Source organism: Camelus bactrianus, unplaced genomic scaffold (genome assembly GCF_048773025.1).
Source record: "Camelus bactrianus isolate YW-2024 breed Bactrian camel unplaced genomic scaffold, ASM4877302v1 HiC_scaffold_41, whole genome shotgun sequence".
NCBI classification, from domain to species: Eukaryota; Metazoa; Chordata; class Mammalia; order Artiodactyla; family Camelidae; genus Camelus; species Camelus bactrianus.
The window spans coordinates 4,191,413-4,207,421 of record NW_027413957.1 but is presented as its reverse complement, the minus strand read 5'-3'; the positions used below and the strand labels follow the sequence as shown (position 1 = coordinate 4,207,421).

General features: G+C 34.6%; 1 pseudogene; it reads left to right on the top strand.

Moving 5' to 3' along the window:
• LOC141576843 (early endosome antigen 1-like) overlaps nucleotides 1-16,009 on the top strand; it is a 64,517-nt pseudogene that overhangs the window by 24,908 nt on the left and 23,600 nt on the right.

Genomic DNA, 16,009 nt, shown 5'->3' with positions numbered 1-16,009 from the left:
TTCTGCTTCCTTTTTTTTTTTTTAACAGTACAATTTTGAGAAATCTTTTAGCTGCTTTGTGATATTTTCTCTCTTTTCTTATCTATAGAGATAACATTATCCCTGCCTCTCTCAGAGATGTCATTGTGATTAAATAAGATATTCTGTGAAAGTGAGATGAGGATGATAAAGCACTATATACAAAAATAAACTTTATTAGTTTCAAAAAAACTAAAACTGAGAGAATCCAGGTAGAGATCTTGATAAAATATTAGGTACAGTTGGTCTCCAGTAAAGGATAGCTTCTACTACTGTTTGTTATTATTGAGAGGATGTCTACTTTTATGTATAAGGCTAGCCTTGATTACTGTTTAGGTTATTAAATAGTTTATGAATATATTGTTAATATTTAATTTGATTTTCCCCCTTCTGCTTGTGTTTCAGACTCCTGGGAGAGTTGGCTCTCAAGGTTCTGATTTAGATTCATCAGCAGCTCCTGTAAACACTGTGGATGTCACTAATGAAAGCTCTTCAGAGGTATGAAAATAAAATTTTACAATAAAATTCAATATTTAAGGAAAAATAGCAAATATTTCAAGTAACAACTGGTAATTTAAACTTTTGTAGAAAAAGTTCTCAGAAATCTTTCTTACAAATTGAAAAGCACCTTTTGAATCATATTTATGGATAGCTATTTGTGCTTAGTTGAGACTGAGAAAGTGTATATTAAGACCGAAAAATAGTAGTACCAATTTGTCTTTAATGTTAATGTCATCTCAACTTAATGAAGATTTTTAAATCTGTGAAGAATTACAGTTGATTAGTATCTAATTATGTTTGTACTGTCATGAACTACTAAGCTAATGAAAGATTAGATTAGCTATAAAGTTTATACATTATTTGTTGTCTTCATTTATGACTTTGTAAGAACTTTTATCTTTGATAACTTATTGAAAATTAATGGATAAAGTAAATAAGTCTAAAAAAACCCTCATTTTTCCAAAAGTCAGCCTTAGTAGTTGCTTTATTGTTATTATTAGTTTTAACAAACAATATATGATCATCACAGAAAAAGGAGGTAAGATGAGAGAAGAACATAAAAACCACCCATAATACTGCCCCTAAGAGATTGATACACTTGTGTTTCTGCTCTGACAGTTTTTGTCAGTTGTCCCTTTCTGAATCTAACTGTACTATCTACCCAGTCCCCTTTTCTCTACTCTTCCCCACCTCTTGGTTGGTGAGTCTATTTTTGTGTTTGTTTCTGGGTATGTCTCTATCCATTCATCTTTCTGTTTTGTCTCTTTCTGGCCATCTGTCTTCATGTATATGTGTATTAACTGTAATATGATGTAACAAGACTGTGAAAGTGAGAAGGAAAGTATCAGTTGAACTTTATATTATGAGCAAGTTTAAGGAAATACATTCAAGGAAAACATTCCAAACTGTGTTCATGATGTGATGAGCTCAGAGTGCTCAGTTGTAACCCTGGAAAGGAGTTTAGTAGTAATTGCTGACCTCATTCAGACCAAAAACAACAAAGAATCTCCAAAAGGTAGTGAGCAGTGGCTGGTAATCCTGCTGTGCTTTCTTATCAGGGTCCCTTTTCTGTTGTCTGTGATAGCTGTACTCTCTCTGTTATCCTTAAATCTTCTGTGTGTTTTACCTTATTCTCACCTTCCTTTGGTCACTCTCAACATCATTGAGAAAATAGGAACCATTAGATGAATGTGCTCATTTTGTCACTAAAAGCTATACTTGCACCTCTGTTCTTTTTCTTACTTTTGTATGTGAAAGACAGGTCTCTTTTGCTATCAGACTTCAGTCATTTTGCTTTTGCTCTGGATTCCATTCTCTCTCATATTCTCAGCTTATCATCTTTCCCTCCTACGATTTTGATTTTTACCCATGCCACAAATTATTCCCATCAGCGTATAAATACTGCTTTAGAGGTGCCATTAACCTGAGACTCCCTTAAATTAAGTTTGGTGCTTGAAATTCTTCAGATTACTCACTAGCGTAAAATCCAACTACCCACCCAAGGGTTATTGGTGATTATGAATTCTCAGGAGATGTTGTTTTTTCCGTTAGCCCATGCTAAGGTACAGACTTGTTTAAGATGTTGGTCGATGTCTCTCCCCCTCCCTCAGTCTCTTTTTTTCTTAATCTTTCTCTCAGGTTATTTCCCTTTTACTCTGAAGTTGGCTTCCCACTTTGAACAAACTCTAGGTTTTAACATTGTTCCTTTAGCAGCCATCTAAATGAAATTTGAAATATGGCTTCCAGGATTTTAAAGAAATAGAAATAAAGCAATACCTTGCTTTAGTGCTCATTTTTCTCACATTTTATATATTATTACGTATAATAATATATATAACAGTATCTTAGTATAGGCTATTATAACAAAAGCACTGAGTAGCTTAAACAATAAACATTTATTTCTCACAGTTCTAGAGACTGGGATGTTCAAGATCAAAGATCGGCAGATTCTTTGTCTGATGGAGGCTTGCTTCTTGGTTTATAGATGGCTGTCCTCACATGGTAGAAGGGGTTTGAGAGCTCTCTGGGGTCTCTTTTATAAGGGTACTAATCTTACTCATGATGGCTCTACTCTAATGACTGAATTATCTCCCAAAGATCCCATCTCCTAGTACCATCGCATTGGGGATTAAGATTTCAACAAATGAATTTTGAGGGTAGATAAACATTCAGTCTATAACAAATATATAATACATATAATATATAATGTAATAAGTGATTTTTTATGTCAGTTGTTCTTGTCAGGGTAGTTGTTCAGACTATTTACTATATCACATTGCAGAAGCAAATGTCTTTATTTACTCTTTAACCCTTTCCAGTCTGGTTTCCATCCTTAGTATTCACTGAAAGCACTCACTAATGACCACCATATTACCAAATCCAATCTTCGTTTTTCTGCTCCTTTGGCTAGGGAGAGCAGCCTTTTCTTGTGGTGCTGTCCACTGGTAAGTGGTAAGGGTCCACTGAAGTTTCCAGGTTGCCGGCTTCTCTAGCACCTAGTTTAGAATATATGATGCAAAAAGAAAATGCAGAGTACTCACCACTGTCTCAGTCCTTGGCTTCTGAGCTCCTTAGCTGGTCTGTGTTTCTCTCTTTATCTGTCAAAATTGTCTTATGTTTGTTTTATATATAATGCCTAGGGATTTTAGCTGTGTTTAGCTGGAAGAATAAAGAAGGGTATCTATTCCATTTTATCTGGAACTGGAAATCTGACCACTTAAAAAACTGAATTATCTTTTTATTAATGAATTGTAAGATGACTTTATCTATTCTGAGTACAAGTCCTTTGTCAGTGTTTTGATTGCCTCCTATTCACCCCATTGCTAAGGGAAGCCCCTCCCTAGACTTATGGGGATGGCTCAACACATAATTAACCTGACACTCGATAAGTGAGATCAACAGCAGTTTATTATTCACATATACTCACAGCCCAGGTGAGGAGGACACTGTGTGCCAAGTAGGGCCACACAAGGATTGCACTTGGGGAAGAAACGAACACTCAGAGGCTGTGAGAAGCAGTCATTATAGTATCAGGAAGGTGAGGTGTGTGCTTCCTACAGGAGATGTGATTGGCTTGTTTGAATAATTCCAGGGACTGGTAGGAAACTGAAACCTGCTGCTCAGGCTTAAGCAGGCCCTGTGCCTGCTCCCAGTGAAGAGGAGGGTTTTTGGGCTAGAGGACCTTATCTGCTGGAGCAGAGTAAGGAGGGGAGCTTGTAGTTAGATCATTGAAGCTCTTCCAGTTTCACCAGTTGTCAAGGCAGCATATAATATTGGGCCTTAATTTTAGGCCTTATACCACAATCAGAAATATGTGTTGTGTATATTTTTTTTACAATCTGGCTTGTTTTTCATTTTGTTAATGATGTCTTTCAAAGGGAAGAAGATTTAAATTTTGGTGAAGTGCAGTTTGTCATCCTTTTCTTTTATGGTTAGTGCTTTTTGGGTTCTGCAAAATTTTTTGCCTACCCCAAGACTGCAAAACTTTCTCCTGATTAAAAAAATAAAACCCAAGCTACAAGGATACAGTGTACAACACAGGGAATGTAGCTAATATTTTATAGTAACTATAAATGGAGTATAACCTTTAAAAATTGTGAATCATACTGTACACCTGTAACATATAATATTGTACATCAACTATATTTCAGAAAAAAAGACTGAAGGATGAAAAAATCATTTTAGCATTTACATTTAAGTCTGTGGTTTCTTTTAAATTCTTATGTATGGTATGAGGTACTGGTTGAGTTTCATTTTTTCCATGTGAATATGGAAATCACATTTCCCCCCATATGCCTGTCAGGACCATTTGTTGAAAATGTTACCTTTCCCCATGGCATTAAATTTTTACTTTTGTGGGAAATCAGTCAACCTTATATATGTGGTTTTTTTTTTTCTTTAATGTTCTTTGATCCAGGCATAATGAACTCCTAATTTTAAGGTGTTCCAAGTTTTTTCTTATCTTTGGACTTTTGAATATGCTGATCTCTATGCCTTACTTGTTCTTGGCTTTTCATTTTTCTTGGTTAACATCTGGTTATCCTTCAAGTCTCATCGCAGATAATTACTTTTTTTCAGTAAACTTTCCTTGGCTCACATGTAGGATGGAGACTTCTTCCATGTTCTTCTATGGAAAAGTATTCCTTATCCTTTTGGTAATGACTATTATTATGAGATTCAGTTCTTGGTCGAATATTTATTATTGCCAGACACTGTTCTGAATGCTGAAGATATGGCAGTGAGTGAAATAGTAAAAAGTTTTTATCTTGGTGAAACCTATATTCTAGTGGGTAGAAACAGGCAAAAAACCCAAATCACACTAAAATTGTACAGAAGGAGGCAGTGTTATTTTGAAAAATAAAAGCAGGGAAGGGGGCACAGAAAGTATTTTGGGTGGGTGCGATTTCAAATAGGATTGTCAGGGAAGATGTTTCTAAGAAAGTGGATAGCTCAGAAAGAACTAAAGGAAGTGAGGAAATGAGTCATGTGAACTTCTGGAACAAGCATGTTGCAGGCATGTGGAACAAGTAGACAGTCTCCGAGGTGGGAGCATGCCTGGCGTGATGAAAAAGCCAGGAAGCTTTTGTGGCTCCAGCACAGTGAGTGTGAGGGGAGGCTGGGATAGTGAGGTAATGAGGCCCACCTCATAGGGCCATTTGGCTTTTGTAACAACTTAGGTGTTTTACTCTTGGTGAGATGGGAAGTCACTTGGGAGTTTTGTGCAGTGAAACGACAAAATTTATTTACGTTTTTGTAGGATACACTCTAGCTGCTCTGTGGAAAATAAAATTGTTAGTGGGGTAAGGGTAGAAGCAGAGAGACTGTTGGAAGTCTATTGCAGTGATCCATGTACACTGTGAGGGTGGTTTGGATCAAGCGATAACAGTAAAGGTCCTGAGATTCTGAATATATTTTGAAGGTAGTTTTAATAGGATTTTCTGATTAGTGGAGTGTAAAATGTGATTATTTTCTTTAGTAAATTTTTCAAGAACCCTGCAAGCTTATTGAGAGTAGGGACTTCATTTTATTTTACCATTGTGTTCTCAGCACGGTAGCATAATGACCTAGTAATCACACTCAGTAAATACTTTTTGAATGAATGATTGAATGATATGCGGATGCTTACAGTGAAGAAATGAGTAAAATGGTAGGCAGCATAAATATATTGTGGTAAAAATGCAACAGTGCATTCTTTTGAAAAATTATTGTGTAGTTTTAGTACTCGGGACTGTGGTTGCCTGGAAGACAGCACTTTCATCAGTAAAAAGAAAAAAAGTGAATTCATGTTCCTTACTTTCATCCCCTAGCTAGTCCCATTTAAGGGTTGTTAACAAAAGGAACAATGATATTAATGATAGCTAACATTTATTGAATGTTTTCTTTATATCAGATGCTGTGATAAGCACTTAGCATTTATTATTTCATTTAAATCTCATGCGACTCCCCCATATGAAGTAGGTGTTATTTTTACCTCCTTTAAGATGAAGAAATTGAAGGTCATACATGCTACTAAGAGTGGTATGAATCCAGGTTTCAAGCCCAGGACTGGCTTTTAACTGCTACCCTGCCTTGCTTCTCACTTTGGAACATTTGTTTGCAGTCTTCTTGCTTGCTATGGTCCTAAGTGATGTTAGAGACTCAAGGAACATCTTAGCCTCCCAGTTCTTAATGTTATCAGTGCCAATGATCTTTATTACCTCTTTTCTAGTTACTCAAGCCCATGGTAGTACCTTCCATCTTCTTATCAGGTAGAATAGTTTCATCTGAAATGTTAAATAAAATCGTATCTCTGCATTCTTTACCTTAACCGCTTGTCCTCGCAAAAACTTTTTCTCTCCTCACTACTTAACTTCTTTGGCCTTACTGAGTATTTCAGGTTTTTAATTTCTATTTTTTATTCTAGTCTCTCAGCCTTTCTTAGCTTCATTTCCTTTACTCTCTAACTGTACATCCAATGACAGTTAATATTTGTTTAGCACTTATAATGTCTCAGGCACTGTACTAAGCATTTTATATACTATACAATAACTCTAGAAGAACAGATACTAATATCAGCCCCATTTTATAGATGAGGAAATGATATTTAGCAAAATAAAGTGACTTTTAAAATTCATATAGTCAATATTGGTTGTGACTCAAAACCACATCTATTTTTGACACCAAACCCATAACATTATAAACTTTATAACCTATTGTCCTTCACCACTGTCTTCATTTAATTTACTTTCTCCTTGATCCTCTCAATTCCTCTATCCTCTTATCCTTTTACTGTTCCTGTCTGACAAAACCCCAAACCAAAGATAAGTGTAACATCTCACATTTAAAATATAGATATTGTTAGGTATAGGGATTTTGGGAAATTGTTTTTAAATGATTTTATTTGGCTCATAAAGTTAGAATAAAAGGTTACCTACTAGAAACCTACCTACTGGAACACATGGGTGTGGACAAGAAGAATCTTAGGCTAGTGGAATATGGTGAAGACTAAAAATTGCTTTCATCATAAGAATTTTTTTTTGTTGAGAATGTTATCTTACATAAAGGTATTTGTTAAAACTGCCAGTCATTTCTTGATCTAAAATAAAAACTAGTTTGCCAATAATGGCTCTCAGATAAGCAAGAACGAAGTATTATAAACAAAAAGAGTAGTTATATTCCAACTGAAGCAGCTGGTTACTATAATACTGAACCAGAGGAAACTTGTAGCATGAGGATGGAAACTAATTTTCAAAGTCCTACTTTGGATAGGTCTTTCACCTTTCGTGCAGTTACTGCTTAAAAATTTCCTTTCTATATACTAAAAAGAGATATACTAATTATTTTCCTGTTATGTCTGTTTTTACTGTCTATATTTTGTTTCATAAATAACTTTATGTATATCCTCCTAAAAGTTGTTATTTCACAGGGTTTCATCTGTCCATTATGTATGAAAAGATGTATAACTGCTATTGATTTGTCGGAGCATTACCAGAAAGTGCACGCTGAAAATGAGACAAGAGGACAGGAACTTCTTAATGACTCCAGTGTTACTGTGGGTCCTATATATTTTGTTTTAGCAGCTTGGTTATGGGTTGCTCAAAATAGCTTTGTTTTTCCTGGCCTTGGTGTTGCTTAATTTTTTATGCTACAAGGGAATATGGATTGCTTTAATTATGCATGCTTTAAAGAAGCTTCAATAAGGAAAAGAGGCTCTTGGGAAGTTGGCTTGGCTATTCTTTGTGAATCTGTAAACAAATATAAACATTTAAGTTAATATTTTTGCATAAATTTTGCCATGAAATTTGAAATATAAAGTGAGTTTTTTATTCAATAATTATATCTTTATTAGTTAATGTTTTATCGGTGAATATATTACAATGTTTTAGATTAATGCTTTACTCTTAAAGACGACTTTGCATGTGAACTGTCACTGTCTTTATTTGGGAAAATACACTGCATTAGAACCTGGGTCTACCACTGTTTCAACCTCTGTTTTGACTACCCAGACCTGATGGAAAGAATGAGGCATACTTACCATGAACTGTGGGTTACCCAAATGTTTCTCTGTAGTGTGTGGGGCATATCTAAGCATATCTAAGGCTAGGGGTGGGAACCAGTGAGGGGAATTGTTGCCAATTTTTAGGCTGGAAACAGTTTCTCAGATGATCCTGCTATGTCTCTTCCTTTGAAAATGACTACAGTATTCTATAACCAAATAGAGGCATAGATTTTAAAAAATTCTTCTATAAGTTTTATAAAAGAATGAAACTTTTTTTTAACCATGAAAGACAAAAAAATCACACTTACTTTTTCCTATGAGATAATGACATATAAGGAACACAATCTCACCAAACCTCCACTTATTTAACACATTAATAGAGTACCTCTTATGTTCCAGGTATTTTGGTAGATAAAAGGGATAAAAAAAAAAGGTAAATAAGATATGATCTCTATGCCAGGAAGTTTCTATGATACATATTTGCAAAAGAGTGCAATGTCTAATTCAACTTAAGGGAAACTGCAGAAAAACTTTGGTGGGGAACACTTAAACCAGACATTCTCTAGGGTGATGGGGGAACGGGTGCCTGTGGGAGGATACAGTTAAACTAGCTGAAGCAGTGTGAACAAAGATAGAGGCATAAAAGTCTTGGAACTCTGCTTAGCATTTTACCAGTTGTCTTTCTTCCAGAACATATGGGTCAGCTTTTCTTTATGGGCTAGCCAGAATCAAAAGTGACAACCTGTTCTCCCTGTCACTTAATAAGAACTTTCCTTTTACCTGAAAGGATACTTGGTACAACAGGGTATCATCAGTATCAAGTTAAGATAAGCTCTTAGCTACAGTGGATCTGAGAAAGGGTTGCAGATAACTGAAAGCTAAGAGTAAGGTATTTAATTGCTTTTAACCTGTGTGTGTGTGTGTGTGTGTAAGTTGGTGAGAAATTTGGAATGACTAAGGGAAATAAATGTAGCTAGCTATTTTGAGTATTTTATTATTTGGTGTTTTATGCTATCTAGCAACTTCAGTCCCCTTGACAATATTTTAGAAAAAATAGAGGAATCTCTTAATATCCAGAATTAGTATCACAAAGTCCCATTCATGGGACATCTCTCAGATATTCATTCTGAGCTTATTTTACTTTTATTTTAAATGAGTGATATAGTTTTAATAGACTCCCCCCCAGTATACCCTTCCCATTCATATGAGGCTAGCATTGCTAGAAATAGCACGTGAATAATTTTTAGAAATGATTGTTGAAAGACAAAACAGGGTTTAGAAAAAACTGAAATGTGGTTACAGGAATTAAAGATGCTTGCCAGAATTCACAGAGTGGAAGATACTCATTCAGTGATTAATATTTATGCTGCTTAGACATTAAGCAAAGGTTTAATATCATCTATTTAAGAAGGTGAGAAAGTGCATATATGTACTTTAGGAAGATTTATTTTTATCAGAAATGTCCCCAAACTGAAGTTTTATTTAAACATCCATGAAAGCTCTAATCACATGGAAAATTTACTTAGGTGGAATATTTCTATAACTAAATATTTATTACTGAATTTCTAAAATTTCTCTTTAGGGATGAATCAGTTCATTCTGGAATATTAATCTGGTAATACTTAGAAGCTTTAAGAGGGTATGACATACCTTAATGTGATCACTAGCTTTTTGGCATACTTAGGTATCTAAAGCCAAAACCTGGAAGTAGAGACAATAGTCAAGAAGCCAAAGTTGTGAAGATTAAATAATGTAACGGGGTGTGGATTCCCTGAGGAACACTGTAATTTGCCTTCTAGTTACTAGAAGAAGCTGAGACGCAAAAGAGAGATGACAAGCTAAATATTATAGGGGTTTATGTGCTGTTGCACCAAAAGCATGTTAACTTGTGTGATACAGTAGTTACTGGGCAGAAGTTTACAAGAATGCCAAATAAAGCATAATATAGAGCGGTTATGAAACATGATGGTAGATAATAGGTGGCTTTAAAAAAAGAGCATAACATCAGCTAGATTAACTCATAGATTGGGAGCATTCATTCATTCAGAAGACATCAAATTCAGCAGAGCATCAAATATCTGTGGATCCTGATGCGTTATTCTGATGTCCAAATGCACAGCCTCAGTACTACTGTCTTTGCTTATTTTAGGAGTTTCTTGGAGATCATTGCATTCATTCACCTATAGTGCCCCTGCCCTTCACTCTTGCTCTGTAATCAGAACAGACCTCTGCTTCCTAAATGCAGCACGACTGTATTTCATACCATTTCCTTCATCTTTGTTCATGCTCCTCCATTTGCTTAGAATGCCTTTATTTCTGACAAGTAAACTTCTATTTAGTCTCTTTCCTCCTACTTATTCTTTAGTACCTAATTCTAATGTCTCATATATACATATCTCTACATATATGTATATATACACATATACACAATATGTATGTGTATCTGTATTTTTTGTAAAGCATTAACTGCTACCACAGCCAAAGTTGGATACCTCTCCTCCTGTGTTCCTATAATCATTTATATATACTTGTTACACCATTGTCTGGTAATGTTATGCTCAGTGAGCCTTGGTTTTGCCATATAATATGCACAAATGATAAGTAAGGGTATATTACTTGTGTAACAGCCAACAAAAGAGCACAAATTATTTATTTATTTTTAGTTTTTATGTATCCAGAGTTTTTATTAGTTAGCTCAATCTGTCCCTTGGAAGCTTTGTGATCTGCAAACTATTGAAGCTCTTCTGTCCCCACCCCCCAAATTCTTCCCTACTGGGTTTATTCATATTTCACTAAATAAATACACAGTATAGAAATACATGGTATGTTCAAAATACTACACTAGCCATTAGGGAAACATAGATTAAAATCTTTTTTTGTGTTGTGTGTCGCAGTGAATGTAGAAACTTGACACACTAATAATAATGCTGGAGGAAAATAGCAATATACATACAAAAGGATAAAAATGTGAGATACCATGGTGTGTTCAGAGAAGCATAGGTACTTCAGTATAGTTGAGCCATGTTGTATAGAGTAAGGAAGGGTGTCCAGACATCAGACTGGTTAGGTCATTCGGGTAATACACATGAAGGACCTTGTATGCCATAACCATATAGTCATTCTGGGATTATTTGTAAGTTTTTATTATTTTACAGGACTATATATATATAGACTATATATATATATTTTTTAAGGTAATTCAAGAAACTTAATTTTTGAAGAGACAAATTACAGAAGTATAAATGGGGTATGGAGGAACCACAAGTTCTTAGAAGAGAAGTACAGGGCTATATGTAAATTTAAAATTTTTATGTTAGTCTTCGGTTAGCATTACTGACTAGAATACTTCTCAACCATTGTAGATAACTCTGTGGTAATTATGAGTTATTTACATTACCTTTTTTCTCAATGATCAGAGTACTTCATGTTCTTAATTTTTTGGTTATCATTCCTTTGAAGTAGATTGGAGCAGGTATTATCTACGAAGAGGATTGTCTAGAGAGATGGAGGATATGAAGACAAATCTTCTCAACTAGACTTCGAGATTAGAATTGACTTTTCAGGATAAAACTCTCTTACCATTAATTTACTCAACCTAAAAGAAGGTTGTAAGGGTTTTCTTTGTATCTTGTAAACTGCATCCAGGATAAGCAGTGACGTACCTTTGCGCAATACCAGAATTTGGACTTAACACCATAGAGTTTACTTAATGGTACCATTGGTGTGAATAATACATGTGACTGTATTTCATAACATACAAACGGTTATTCTGCAATACTAAAATACTATTTTGAAACCTTTTTCTCTTTCTTAGGGTTTCATATGTCCCCAGTGTATGAAATCTCTTGGATCTGCTGATGAACTTTTCAAACACTATGAGGCAGTTCATGATGCTGGCAATGATTCAGGTCATGGAGGAGAAGCTCTTGCTCTGAAGCGGTGCAGTATAATAGTTTTGAAGTGTAATGTAGTGAATGTGTGTGATACCATTGTTTCATTGTGAATACTTAGTTTTTGAAAATAGTGTTTTTATATTATTTAATTTAAATCTGTCTTCATTTATTGTGGCTTCCTCGTTTATTGTTTTTTTTTCTTCCTCCTTTATTGTTATAACTTATTCTATCCTTGACCAATAACTATATCAGCATCTACAACATGGTTCAGAGGATATGTTTTGAAAGAAGGTTGTGATTTATCAAAAGGTTAAATTATATTTAGCATACTCTGCTTAATAAAAAATGATATACTTTATTTAGAAGATTTTATAGTAAGTTATTAAAATAATTAATTTAGCCAAGAGTTAAATTTAATAATTATTTTTAAAAATTTCTTTTGTAATCACCAATATAATAACAAGCACACATACACATTCTGCTTCTTGGCAATTTTGCCTGACCATTTTAAAATTAAATCAAGCTAAAATATAATTACTTAGAAAGGCATTCAACAATATAACTTTCCTTTTCTTCTGCTATTGGTGAAAACTCTTTATCTTATATTCCCACTAAGGGAGAAATCTTGATTTTATTCTACTTGTAAAAAATTTGTTTCATGTTTTTCTTTAAAAAATGGCTCATAGTTGGTTATGACCACATTATGGTTGATAATAAAGAACTATAAAATATGGTTGTTTTAATTTGTTAAAATATGTGGGAAAACCAGTGCTGTTGGGATGTGTGAATCTTTCCTTTTCATGTGACTATTAATGCTCTTTAAGATTTTTGTGTATGAGTTAATAATTTTGGTACCATTCTTTTGTCATTTGTTAAGAAATAGATATAAAATATATATTTATATTAAATCATGTATAAGTGCCTTTATATTTAGTGTCAATTTAACAGAGCTGCTTTTTCATCTACGAATTAGTGCCTAGTACGTGAATTTTCATTCAGTCTACCCTTAACTTTTCATCCAATGTTTAGCTCACTGAAACCTGGTTTCTGCCCTACCATGCTCTGAAACTATTCCCTCAAAGCCCAACAGTTAAAAAAAAAAAAAAAAAGGATTATTTTCAGTTTTTATCTTAGTAGACCTTTGTTTTGGTTACGTATTACTGTGTAATAATCCACTCAAAACCTAATGGTTTAAAACATTAACAGTGTATTACTTCTCATGATTCTTTGATTTGACTGGGTGGTTCTGCCTTAAGTTATGTAGACTTGGGTTTTGAAAAGGCCAGAAGGGCCAAAATGGCCTCACATTCATGGCTGGGGGATATAACTGGATACTGGCTGGCAGCTCAGCTGGGGCTATATGTCAGGGGGCTCAGTTCTCCTTTATATGGACCTGTGTATGTGGCTGCTTTGACTTGCCCACAGGATAGCAGTTAGGTCCTAATAAAGAGCATTCCAAGAGGAAAGGAGCAGAAGCTGTCAGTCTTCTTAAGGTTTGGTTCAGAAGTGTCTGAATGTCACTTCTGCCCTATTCTATTGGTTTAAGTAGCCACAAGACTACTCAATGCCAGTTATGATTCAAGAGGCCAAGAAGTAAACTGTCTTTCAGTGAAGGGGTGGCTTTTACATATGAGAAGGGAAGAACTTGATGGCAGCCATCTTTGTAGACCATATGTCACAGTCTCTGCAAATTTGGTTTACTGGCTGTCTTTTGTTCTGCTCTTTTGAGACAACATACCATTGTTATCATTCTTTTTTGATCTGTTTAATGTATTCCTCTTCCTCTATATGTGTGATGATATCTACATCTATGACTTCCTCCTAAACTACATTCCCAACCTAGAATTATCTCCCAAGTTGCCTACTAGGTATCTTTTGATGTTCCAAAGGAACATCTCACTGTTGATATTTTGAAAACAGAGTTCATTATATTTCCTTCTAAACACTGATAGGCAAATTACTCTCACAAATTTGTTGAAGTGGCACTTTTTAAAAGATTAATTGGAATAACTAAGTTCACCCAATTAGAAACTGAATTGGATTATCTTCTTTGCAATTTGATTCAATTTATTATGAGCCATTCAAGTATATTGTTATTAATTCCTCTCTTCATCATTTTAGTTTATACATGGATTTGGAAGATTAATAAATAGTAAGGAAAACTTAAAACACACCCACAATTGTCCGTATGCATGTAAAGACTAAGTCTTCTCCAGTTGGCTTGTGGTCTCTACAAATAGATATGTTCCTAGGGCCACTTGGGAGAGAGGGAGGGATGGGGATGCACGCACACACACACACACAACAGAGAAATGAAAATTAGTGAAAGTGTCAGATAAAGATAAATTTTAAGAGTCAACAAAAGACACAGGAATCTATTATCTAATTTTACTTCTGTATTCAGAGATTAAAGACTTTACCTCAGAGTTTATCTCCATCATGAAGTGCTTTTAGGTAGAAGTGATCACTGTCTTTATGCCTCTGCTTTTATTTCTGTCATAGAACTGATGATCGTCTATTGCTTTTACTTGTTTACATGTTTACTTCCCCCGTTAAACTGAACAGCTTGAGAGTCTGGAGTAGACAAATTCTGTGGAACAATGAGTTAATTCTTTACTTATGAATGAGTACAAAAAATAGAGGACTCAATTCTCCATCTTTTACATTTTTCTTTGTTGGCAATTTCCTTCCTTTCCTATCATTAACCATGTTTCACAGATGAAGCTGATTCTGTCCCTTTACTCTCTACCCCCACCCCCATCCTAGAGAATAATTCTTCCACCAGTATTGTCCCGTTATCTTTTACCTTTCTCATATGCTTGTGCTGTAGTGGACTTGGTCTTCCCCATCATTAGAACTGATCCTGTTCTCCTATTCCTTTTGTACTAGAATGAATTCATTTGAGTATTTTCAGTCTACTCATTTCAGTTATTGTGTCTTCTACCATGGCAGCATTGCAGTGGCATGGAGCAAGGAGGGTCCTTTTATCTGCTGTTTACAATCCAACAGGGGAAGATACATGTTTCTTATACCCCGAATAATAATCCCAAATGTGTTTTCTCATGGAATCTCTCCTGCATTAGGACTTCGGGTGGTCTCTCACTATTCTGTATCAGACTGACTCTTAGATGAAGGGAACAAAATGTGAAGTTTTGCCAGGAAATAGCATTTCAGACTCAAAGAACAGAAAGAAGCCAGTAATGCTGGAGCTAGATGAGTGAGGGGGAGAGTGGTAAGGCAGGGACTAGACTGTACAGATTTTATAGTCCTTATTAGTGAGTTTAGATTTTATACTAACTGCAATAGGAAGCCATGGATACTTCTTGCTGGTAAATTAATGGTATTTTGTTTCTGGCTCAGGCATTTGACAGTTCTATCATTTCCGTGATAAAATGTTCTTCCACTTATAAGTAACATACTCTAGGAATACAATTATTCTCCTAAGGGATTTATATGTATATTCCACTATGCATAAAATGTACAGTAGTTTTTTTAAGAATTGAGAAAACTAGAATACTAATATACAGTCACTAGCCATGACTTGTTAAAGAACATTAACTATTAATTCCTGTTTTTCCCAATGTATGTTTAGAGATGACATAACACTACTTAGACAAGAGGTCCAAGACCTACAAGCTTCACTTAAGGTAAGAATAAAAATGATTTTACGTGTTTATTTTTAATGTTTCAGATAAAAAAGTCTTAAAATTTACTAATTAAAAGGCATTTTTTTCCTTTAGGAAGAAAAATGGTACTCAGAAGAATGAAAGAAAGAATTAGAAAAGTTTCAAGGGCTACATCAGCAAGTAATTGCTTTTAAATACTTGAAGTGTGTTTTTAGTTGTTTATTTTCATTGCTGAAAATTAAGCATAATATTTTTTTGTAAGCAGGTGGCCTGATATGAATAACTTCCTAATTTGTTTCTGTGTGTTTAATATCCTGCATGTATACCCGTTTTAATATTAATGAATGCAAATGAATATAACCAAAATATGGGAATCTAAGATATAACTCTTTAAAGGTGTTCCACTAAGCATCATTTACCTATGTGTTGGTTTTTTTTTTATATCAGGCTACATTATTCTTATTTTCTGACAATATATCTAAATGTTTAAAAAG